The 12,255-nt window shown below is 36.0% G+C and overlaps 1 pseudogene; it reads left to right on the forward strand.

Moving 5' to 3' along the window:
* The first annotated feature begins 699 nt into the window (after window positions 1-699).
* Window positions 700-989, forward strand: LOC119617531 (annotated as a pseudogene).
* The last annotated feature ends 11,266 nt before the right edge of the window (window positions 990-12,255 follow it).

Below are 12,255 nucleotides of genomic sequence, written 5' to 3' on the forward strand. Positions count from 1 at the left end.
CCTGTGAACAAGGCCCAGATTAATCCATCCATCTCCCACACTGCCCTGCCATCACTCATAAACAAGACCCCCAGATATTTGAACCCCTTCACGTGAGGCAGAGACACACATCCCACCTGGAGGAAGCATCCCACCTTTAGCCAGTTGAGCACCATGGCCTCGGACTTAGAGGAGCTGACTCTCATCCCTGCTGTTTCACACTTGGCTGTGAACAGCATCAGCCAACACTGAAGGTCAGAGCCTGAAGACGCCAACAGAACCTCATTGTCTGCAAAAAGCAGAGACAAGACCCTGAAGTTCCCAAACCAGGTTCCCTTGAGGTTCCCTCGATATTTGGCAAACACTCTCCGGTCCCCCTTTTCAAAACTGGGAACACCACCCTAGTCTGCCACTGTGTAGCGATTGTTTCGGCCCTTCATGTGATGTTTAAATGACATGTCAAACATAAAACGCTTCTAGAATTTTGCCACTCAAGTTGGCTTCATGTTGGAGTAGCTCTGTTACACTCATTCTGAGATATTGTTTTTGAACAGTTTAATTCCTCTTTTTTCTAGTTGTAAATCGCTTTTCGTTGGATGATTATTTACTCTGGTTACAAAGATTTTTTACTGAAACCTTTTACTTTTGGACATCTTGTTATGATGCGTAACCATAACAACAAGTGTTAAATGTGAAGAATCCTGAAGTCCAGTCATTGCCAGAACCAAGCAGACCGCCCATAAGTCCACCGGAAGTAAAGGTCCCAGGAAGCAGCTCGCCACCAAAGCCGCCCGCAAGAGCACCCCGGCCACCAGCGGAGTGAAGAAGCCTCACCTCTACAGGCACGGTACCATGGCTCTCAAGGAGATACACCTCTACCAGAAGTCCGGAAATTGCTCTTCCAGCATCTGGTATGGGGGATTGCCCAGAACTTCAAGACTGGCCTGCGCTTCCAGGGCTCTGCTGTCATGGCTCTGCAGGAGACCAGCAAGGCTGGTGGGGCTCTTTGAGGCCATCAGGACCGAGGACACATCAGGACAGACCTTCAAGAGAACCTTCCTGCCCACAGCCATCAGCATCTATAACAACTCCTTAATGGCACCAGGGTTATGAGCTACAACAACATTTGGAATCAATAAAGTATTTTTGAATTTCAATTTAAATTGTATTTGAACACCATAACTTCCAGAGCCTTTAGCATCTCTGGGTGATTCTATTCTTGGTGCCCTGGCGCAGGGCCTGGTAGTGGTGACAGCAAAACAGCTGCTGCAGCCAACTAACTTTCAAAAACATAAAATTGGCTTCAGCTCAGTCAGTTTTACAATACTGAGCAAAAATATGATGTGGCAGAGGCTAAGATGGCTTCCCAAGACATATTCTGGGCAGTAACAGATTGCACAAAATCTTGGTTGAAAATATGCAACAAATATTTGAAGTCAACTGTGTCTGTTGGCAAAATATCTCATGAACTTCTAGATAAATTTTATTAAAACTTTTGGTAAATAGTTATTGCATGTACCTCTACACATAATTATCTTTGAGAGCCAATTTAACTAAAGAAGACTGCCATGACCATCTGACTTTAGAAAACACAAACATGTCTGTAATTCTGTCAATTTTAGAAATGCTGTGCTAAAGTTTGGCGTGTTTGGAGCTCAGAGTTATTCACAACACATACTCTAAGTGCTACTCAATGTACAACATCTTTACCAAGAATTATCACAGTAAGTGTTGGCGACAACCTTGTTTGTGTGTTAGCAAAATATCTCATGAACCACTGGACAAATTTTATTGAAACTTTCAGAAAGTAACTACTGAATGTTCATCTACAACTAAATAACTTTTGAAGTAAGTTCAGTTTAGGATGCCTGCCATTGCTAATCTACATTAGCCAAGACAAAAATGACTATAATTCAGTTTTACAGATATCAAGCTAAAAATGTGATGTGGTAGTTGCTGAGAGTCATGCACAACAGGCACTCATATCTGGAGATATCGCATGAGATTGTGCATAACGTTATTTTCAAGGTTTGACCAAAATGGCTACAACTCCCTGAAAGGGAATAAATTAAACACTTCTGGTTTAAACAAAAGAAATTCTAATTTTTAAAAAGTATTAAGATTGGTTTGTGAATAATTGTCATTAATACTAATTTAAAAGAGGCAGCCGCTGCCGGTCAGCAGCATGAAAACATACAAAAAAGACAAAATATAAACATTACAATCCATTAAAGAAGCTAGAGCTAAGGTATTAGAATGACCTGTCTCAGTAGACTGCTCTGTTTTATGTAGTGCTCTTTTAATTGCAGCGTGCACTGTATTGACTGTTTGTCTGTAACTATATTCACTTGAAATAGGTCCTTGTGTCTCAATGAGATCACCTGTATTAATAACGGTGAAATTCAAATCAAAAAGCCAAAGAGGAAGAATAAAATCTGAACTATAAATGTGACACCTTTTATGTATTATACATTGTTTGAATATATTTATTATTTGGTGGTAATTGCGTATATTTATATGTATTTGGGGGGTTTTTTCATGTGCATTTTCAATATTCCCAGTTATTTTTAAAAAACTGGTATGAGTATTTTTGAACAGCTGTTTGTTACATGATTTAATTTTAATTATTTAAAAATGGTGACTCTGTGTTTAGAGCTTGCCAGTCTGAAGAAGGTTTAGTGGCCCAGATCTTTTCATCAGTGTTTGCTTACATTCTATTTTCGGTCCATTATCCACACCAGAGTATTTTGGATGTGTGCGTTTTCTTATCCTTATTTTGTCTTCAAAAGTATTAGGACCTGCAGCAGAAATTGTTTCTTTTGTGGTATATCTTTAGGGCGGCAAAACTAAGTGAGAATACGATAAATGATGACATTGTTTGATCCATGTATTGTTAAGTAAATGCTTGTAAAAAATTTCAGAACATGACATTTGTTTTTTTTAACTGGTAAAACCGAACAAAATGTACAATAACACATAGTTTGTTTAGGTTTATTTTTAGTAGTAGCAGTAGTAGTATGGTTAATTTTCAGTAATACAATCAGTCAAACTAAACATGGTACTAAACTAACAATTTATGAAAAAATATGAAAAGCTACTTCTGTATGATAAAACAAAATACTGCAAAGGATGAAATTTAATAAAAGGTTAAATTTTTCACAAAACCATTTCTATCTGTATAAAATTCATAATTCTATCACTAATGCTACATATTTTTGGCTACTCAGACATATGTATTTAGGTGTCTTGACAATGTTTAGGAGGTGTAGAACATCGCAGCCTTGATTCTGAAATTCCCAGATGATCCACTGTTACCAGTAATATTATAACATACCAGACATGTCTTTTTTATTCATACTAATGAAGAGAGGAACAATATTATTGCCATGAGATCTGTTTAACTTGAATTTCCCGAATGACTTATGAGGGCTAAACTGGTCCCCAAGCTTCATCTGCTGGTGAACAGTGGAAGTACAGGATTAGAATGTTAAAACTTTAATATCATTTTTCAGTGCCAGGACAATATTCAAAAACAAAACTACATTTATTATGTACCACAAAATGATCACATTCATGATTTATGTAAGCAGACTTACATTGTTGCCACTTTTCTGTATAAATTATTGCTTTTAAGATTAAATCTACATTATTCCACATGTCTAGTATTGTGTTTTTGAAAAAGAAATTTAAAAACTATTTAATATTAGTTTGAAGATGTTTTTTATCAACATTTACTGTATAAGAATTAAAGGCCTAGCATTCTTTGAAGTAACGCATGTCGCCCGCCGTCTTTCGTGTCAGAGATTAAACTGAGATCATCTCATGTTGAGACTTGATGGAGTTAGGGATGTTTTAGTCAAATATTAAAAAGAAAATGTTATGCACGATCTTATGTAAAACTGTAAGATGTCATCCTCAGAGCATGACTCTCAGTTACCACCATGTCAAAGTTTAGCTCAATATTCGTAAAACTGACTGAGTTAGAGCCCTTTTTGTGTTATCTTATGTAGATTGGCTGAACTGAACTGACTCCAGAAGTGAATCAGTTGCAGATGTATAGTCAGTGATTACTTTTTGAAAGTTTCAAAACCCGTTCATCTGTTAGCAAAATATCTCCTAAACTACTGGATGACTTTTAATGAAACTCTAAGATAGTAATCATTAGATTCACAACTACAACTGATTATCTTTTGAAGTCAATTCAATTTAGGATGGCTGCCACAGTTAATCCAGATTAGCCAACACATTAAAGGTTATAACTCAGTCAGTTTTACAGATATTGCACTAAAACTTGGCAGTAGCTAAGATTCAGTCACAGCACATACTTTGAGGGTGACATCTCGTGGTATTGTATAACGTTTTGACCAAAGCTCCTTCATTTCTCAGCATTAGATGATCTTAGTCTCAAAACTTTGAGAATATGCAGTCCTTTCAAAATGATAGGTCTTTAGTTTGATAGAGCTTTTTTACTTGTAAACTTTTTATCTTGTCAAAATTTGCTGAGGCCATCACAGTGAGCAGCAGTTAGTGCCAACCCTCAGGTCTGCACTGATATCTTTAGTCCACTAGGTGGTGGTGCTGTACAAGTTTTTCATCTACCAAATCCACAATTCAGTGTTTAGCAATCCTTGTCAGCTACTAGCAAAAGAATTTAATTAAAATGACAGGCCTAGTATTCCTGGAATGAATGCAAAATCTATAAAAAATGTCTTCAGGCTCAAATTAAAGACCTAGAAAAAATATTTTACTTTTTTCTTTTTTAAAGTTGGTAGAACAAACTATGAAAGCCAACAGGTGTAAAGGCACAGGACTTTGCAGCGAAATGTGCTTCCTCCACTTCCTCCACAAAAAGAAAGTGCTTCAGACCACCAGAGGGACTCGAGGCAGACTCAGTGGTGTCTTCCTTCAGTTTGACCCGGTGCTGGCAGTAAGATGTGGGTCAGCGCACCTCCCACCTCCTAAACACAGTGGTTCAATGACACCTGAAAAACAGAAAATAAATAACGTCCATGTCATGTCTGACAAAGAGTTAATGTTGAATTATTTCACTAGACTGGACAAATAAGACACACCAAATTGTATCTGATTTTAAAGCATTTTATATTTTTATGAAAAATGTATGTTTTATTCTCAGTAGCTTCCATGTCTTTGGATCAGGTGGTGAAAAATTAAAGTTCAGTTGTTTCATTTGATGGGTGTGTGTAATGGAAAATTTTATTGTTGTTCTTTTTAATAGTAAAATGTATAACAATAATTATGATTTTTGCCGCTCTCCTGCATGTTTTAGATGTGTTCTTGCTTTAAAACACCTGGTTTAAATGAATGACTTGTGGATGTGCTTTTGGAGAACTTGATGGTTTGGTGAGGAGGTGATTAAACCATTTGAATCAGGTGTGTTGGAGCAGAAAAACTTAAAACCTCCAGGACAGAGGAGCCTTGAGGCCTGGAGTTCGACACCCCTGTTTTATAGCATCATATAAAACCATGAACACAAAGATCACCAGCTTCATGTTCTTAAATGTCTGAAGACTTAAAACATGAAAACAGAGATAATCAGGCTTTACAGAGGCTGCTTCTGATATTTTACTGCAGGAGGACATTTCTCCTGTGGCTTTGTTTTTTTAAGCAAGCTGCTTCATTAAAACAAAAAAAAACTAATATTTAAATTTGCTGTTAATTTTCTAAAGTAAAACATCACACATGATATTTAAAACAGAGAGTAAATTGTAATTTTAGTGCAGACCATCGCACAGCACTCAACTTGTTTAATAAGGAAACATGCTAAAAAAAAAAAAAAAAAAGAAAGAAAGAAAAACCACACACAAAGAAGCTGGTAGAAAAAATTCTTTAATGACCTCCTGCTCTTGATTTGGACCACAGGTCATTCTTGGGCTACAGTTGCTCACAGAGACATGAGACTGTATGAACATAAACAGTGGAAGACAGGAATTTATGTCAAGCTTCTGTTTAAAAGACGTTCAGGTGTCCTAAGGCTCTGTTGGTCAGTGGATTACCAGAGGGCTGGACTTCTCATCACCTGCTGCTCCAGAGCATGATGAGTTCAGTTTCAGCTTCAACTGTCAGTAAGAAGCTCCGTCTGTGAACTGATTCTTTTCTTAATAAAATTCCAAATATAAAAATTAGAGTGAAACAGCATTTATATATCATCATAGTCATACCTGTTGCTGTAAGATTTTAAAATGTTCCTCAACATAAAACATACTAAAGTAAAAGTACAGGTTGGAATAATTACCTAAAAAGTGCAAAACACACAAAATCTTACTCAATTACAGTAACGCGAGTAAACATAATTACTACCTTCAGTAGTAATAGGAGATGATAGAGGTGCATTGACACACCTTAGATGTATAAAAACCTTGAAAAAAATTTTTCTTCAGTCTAGGAGCACAATTCAACATTAATTGTGTGTCACCAGGGCACATGGAAGCTATTAAAAAAAAACAATCATACATTTTTCATAAAAATATTAATTAAAGAAATGCATTACAATCAGATAAAAATGGGTGTGTCTCATTTGTCCATTCTAGTAAAACAGTTCAACATAAATTCTGTCACTGGGCCACATAAATTGGAAGCTACAGAAAAACAATCATCAGTTTTTCATTAAAGTAATTATTGAAAAATACAAGTTGCATTAAAACCAAATAAAAATTTGGTGTACCCCTTTTTGGGTTGCTAGGAGCTGGTGCCTATCTCCAGCAGTCACTGTGCAAGAGGTGGGATGGATGGGCCGTATAACATGGAAGCTATTGACAAAAAAAAAGGAAGCGTTTGAAAGAAGCATTTATGAACTCTCACACCAGAGTAAACTAATCAATAGCAGTTTCAGTTCATCACACATAGATAGTTTATATTTTTTCATCAATAACAAACTGTTCTGAATCCCAAACTGACCTCAGGCTGTCGGCCTGTAAGCAGCTCATACTTTTTAATGACAGTGTGTGTGTTCACGTCATGTTTGAAGTAAAACTTCCTGTTTCTCTTCTCCTTCTCTGTGGCGATGTCCTCCTCTCCATTTGCCTTTCTTTTAAAATTAAAAATAGTTAGGACTGCTGCTGGCAAAAAGTTCTGCTCTTTTGGCATGAAATCAATTCACTGCAGTAACGAGGGTCAGAGTGTCGCTTCCATCACAGTAAATAAATGAAATGTATATGGAGGGTGTTCGCAAAGTGATGGCAGTGGAGGTGAGGTGTCCAAGTTAGTCATAACATCATGTTGTGGTATACAGCCTAACTGCGGTTGGGATGAATGATCTAAGAAAGCGCTCCGTCCTGCAGCGAGGATGTTTGAGTCTCTGGCTGAAGGAGCTGCTCATCCTTCCCACAGTTTCATGCAGAGGGTGGCGGGGGTTGTCCATGATGGTTGTCAACTTAGCTAGCATCCTCCTCTCACCCATCACTACCAGAGGACACCCCAGTACAGAACTTGACCTCCGTACTAGTTTGTCAATCCTGTTCCTGTCCCTTTCAGTACATCCAGCCCCCCAGCAGACCACTTCATAGAAGAAGGCAGATGGTCTTTAACAGAGTCCTGCACACACCGAAGGACCTCAGTCTCCGCAGCAGGTGGAGTCAACTCTGGCCCTTCTTATACAGGACGTCTGTGTTAGTAGACCAGTCCAGCTTGTTGTTGAGGTGAACACCAAGGTACTTGTAAGAGTCCACTGTCTCGATGTACTTTCCCTGGATGTTCACCGATGCTGTATGGGATGACTTCCTCCTGAGGTCAATGACCATCTCCTTCATTTTGCTGGCGTTGATTTGGAGAGCGTAAAAGTAAAAGAAGCATTATCGGCAAAAAAGTAAATAAATTGAAGAGACTATCAAAAACTATCAATGGGGAAAGAGTGGAAAGTCTGTCAATATTAATAGAGTTTGAAGAAACAATCCTGCCAAAAAATATCAAAATAGGTTATCTAAGCTTTCAAGTCAGGCCTTATGTCCCACCACCACTTCGCTGTTACAAATGTCAGAGATATGGGCACATAGCTTCAGTATGCAAAGGAAAACAAAGATGTCCAAAATGTGGAGAAGATCACAAAATAGAAGAATGCAAAGATGTTCATGAAAAATGCTGTAATTGTGGTGGACAACATAGAGTCACATACGGGGGTGGTGAGGTAAGGAAGAAGGTAAAGAAATCCAACAAATTAAAGTCACTAACAACATAAGTTACGCAGAAGCAGTAAAAAGTGTAAAAGGACAAAAATCATGAGAAATCAAACAAACAGAGAATCAAGCAACACAGCAAACCAAAGCACAATCTGATGAAAATATCTCCATGTCTGTTTGAGAATTTAATATTATTCATGGCATATGTCATTAACTGCACTGACCAGGCCAAAATTTAAAACAGAGAAAATCAAAATAATCGTGAGAAGAGCTGAAAAGTTTTTGGGGTTGAAAGAAGGATCATGGGAAGACATTAACATAAGGTTGGAAACAGATGGGCGATCAGGAACACCAGGTGACAATAGTATATGAAAATATTACAAGGGAATGCAAGAAGTTTAATTGCTAATGGACAGGAATTTAAAGGATATATTAATGAACTTGAAGAAAAAACACATATTATTTGTGTACAGGAGACATGACTAAAACCAACATTGGATTTTGTTATTAAAGGATATGTTAGTATAAGAAGGGATCGGCAGAATGGAACAGGAGGAGGGTGTGGGTTAAACAAGGGCTACAATATCAGGCATTAGGGAAGGGTAAAGAACTAGAATATATAGTAGTAGAAATATGGGGAAAAGAAGGAAAATGTAGAATAGTAATTTTTTTATAATCCATGTAAAACAATGTCACTTGAATCGATGTAAGAGGTGTTGGGATATTTGGAGGGGAAAGTAATTTTGTGTGAGGATTTTAATGCAAATAGCACAGTTTGGGGGAAAAGTGATGATAAAAATGGACAAGTTATTGAAGAAATTATAGAAAATAAAAATTTAGTATGTATTAATGATGGGAGGGGAACAAGATTTAATGTATGTAACAGAATCAGTAATTTATTTAACATTAGTATCAAACTCACTGGCAGGTGTTTGTGAGTGGGATATTAATAAAAATATAACAATTGGCAGTGACCATTATCCTATTACAATCAGAGTCAGAGTAACATTAGATAATAGTAATAAAATAATAAATGAAAAATGGAACTTTAATAAGGCAGACTGGATTAAATTTAGATATTTGAGTAACCTAGAAAAAGTTGATATGACAAAGAATATAAATAACATAAACAATGATATTTGTAAAATTATATTAGAAGCAGCAGAACATTCAGTAAAAAAAAGGAAGAAGACAGAACAATAAGAAAATGGTACCATGGTGGACAAGTGAATGTAGTGAAATAATAAAATTAAAAAATAAAGAATTTAAAATACTTAAAAGTAATCTAATCTATCAAAACCTTTTTGAGTATAAAAGAAAACAAGATATGGAAAGAAAGGTTGTTAAGAACACAAAAAGACAATATTGGAAGAACTTCTGTAATACTTTTGGGAAAGAAACAAAGATTGAAATCATTTAGAAAGTATTTAAAAGAATGAATGGTATTCAAAAAGAATATGGATATCCAGTATTAAATATTGAAAACACAAATATAATAAAAGATGAGGAAAAAAATGAAATACTAGCAAAAACTCAACTAGATCAGATTTTGTATACAATGATATATCATCTCAATGAATCATCTAAAAACATAATGTTAGAATTTTATAATAAAGTCTGGGAGGAGGGGGAGCTACCACAGAGCTGGAAAGAATCAGTAATAATTCAAATAGCCAAACCTGGAAAAGACAACACAAAACCAGAAAACTATCGACCAATAGCATTAACATCAAATATTTGCAAAATAATGGAAAAAATGATTAATTATAGAATAATATATTATTTAAACAGTAAATATTATTTATCAAGGTATCAAAGTGGTTTTTGAAAAGGGAGAAATACTAACGATCCAACAATATTTCTGGAGTACAAAGTCAGGAGAGCACAGGTAAATAAAGAAAGTGTGGTGGCAGTATTTTTTGATATTGAAAAATCGTACAATATGTTGTGGGTGGAAGGTTTATTAATTAAATTACAACTAATAGGAATTCATGGGAAAATGTTTAAATGGATAGAATTTTTTTTATCAAACAGAACAATACAGGTGAAAATAGGTCAAAAACTGTCTCGAAAGTATCAAGTAGAAAATGGAACACCTCAAGGGAGTATTGTCAGTCCAGTACTGTTCTCTATCATGATAAATGACATATTTAATGACATTGGAGGTGGGATGGGTTGTTCTTTACTTGCAGATGATGGGGCTATATGGAAAAGAGGCCGAAATATACAATTTACCATTAAGAAAATACAAAATATTATTTATAAAATAGAGAAATGGGGATTTAAATGGGGAGATTTAAGTTCTCAGTTGAAAAAACAAAAGTTATGGTTTTTACACAGAAAAAAAATAGCCAAGAAATAAAAATCAAGTTATATAACCAGGACTTGGAACAAGTAAAATGTATAAAGTTTTTAAGAATATGGTTTGATGAAAAAATTAAATAGAATATCTACATACAGAAAATAATAGATAAATGAAAAAAAGTATTAAATATTATGTGATGTTTAGCTGGCAGTGACTGGGGAGCAGATAGAGGACCATTAAAAAAGATATATACTGGATTAATCAGATCAAACATAGATTATGGACGTTTAGTTCATGGGACAGCTTAAATACATTTAAGAAAGTTAGACATCATTCAACATCAGGCACTAAGAATTAGCACAGGAGCTTTCAAAACCACTCCAACAACAGCATTAGAAGTGGAAATGGGAGAACCACCCTTAGACCTGAGAAGAACACAAACCATGGTAAATTACTGGCTGAATTTACAAAGCAATAAACCAAATCATCCAACCCTTGACATTTTAAATGAATCTTGGGAAAATGAAAAAAGAAAGACAGGAAGTTTTGGATGGGTAATTAAAGAAAAATAGAGGAATATCATATACATAATGTAACAATAAGTCCAAGTCAACCATTGTCAATAATACCACCCTGGATTTTACCAGAAGCTACAGTGGATTTGAAATTATTGGAAAGGAAAAATGATCAGGGTATTATCACTTTTCATACAGTACAAGAATACATAGACAGTTATTATCAGTACATTCAAATATATACAGATGCATCAAAAACAATAGAGAAAATAGGAGTTGTATCTATAGTACCAGAATTTCAAATAAAAGTAGGTAAAAGAATCAATAACAATCTATCAGTATATACAGGAGAACTGTTGGCAGTTCTATTAGCTATACAGTGGGTGGAAGAAATAAAACCAATAAAAACAATAATATGTTCCGATTCAAGTTCAGTATTATTCAGTTTAAAAAACAGTCACCTTTCATCTATGTCTATCCAAAGCATCACTTGGAAAGGTATATATGTAGTCTACTGCCATTGCTGTGGTTTATAACTTCTGTTAAGGTAAAATATTCAAAGAAAGATACAGTGATGTACCACATGGGGTGGCTGTGGCTCAGTGGTTAGAGCACAACTTAGAGGTTGGATTCCTGGTAAGAGTCACATGTCGAAGTGTCCCTGGGCGAGACACTTGAACCCCTCATTGCCTCTGATGTGTGCCATTGGTGTATAAATGGAGTTTAAAGCACTGATTAGTCTTGTTAGAAAGATTCATTCAGATTAGCTTTGTAGAGATGTAGCAGAGTGCTGTATGAATGTGTGTGGATGGGTAAATGAGGGCGAAGATTGTGTTGTAAAGTGCTTTGAGAAAGGCGCCATATAAGTACAGACTATTTATAATCAATATTATGTCATCTATCTGCTGCAGTGTGCTTAGTCTCACCTGGATGGTAGTGAAGGCTGTTAAAATCATTATCTTTAATTTTTCCAGTGCCTTCAAAACTATCCAGCCCTCTTTACTGAGTAGCAAGCTGCTCAGATAGGTCTGTTTCCTGAGTTGCTGATTATCTGTCAGACAAGCCTCAGTTTGTGCATCTGGGGAGGACTCTGTCTGATGTGCTGATCAGTAACGCAGGAGTACCACAGGGGATGGTCCTGGCTTTGTTGCTGTTTACTCTGTATTCTTCAGACTTTTAGTACAACTCTGAGTCACCTTCAGAAATTTCTGATGACTCTGTGGTTGTTGAGTGTATTAGAGATAGACAGGAATTGGAGAAATGGGAACTGGTGGACAACTTTGTGGAGTTCTCTCACATAAATCATCTGAACCTGAACGTAGAC

The sequence above is a fragment of the Kryptolebias marmoratus genome, linkage group LG12 (genome assembly GCF_001649575.2).
Source record: "Kryptolebias marmoratus isolate JLee-2015 linkage group LG12, ASM164957v2, whole genome shotgun sequence".
In the NCBI taxonomy this organism is placed as follows: domain Eukaryota; kingdom Metazoa; phylum Chordata; class Actinopteri; order Cyprinodontiformes; family Rivulidae; genus Kryptolebias; species Kryptolebias marmoratus.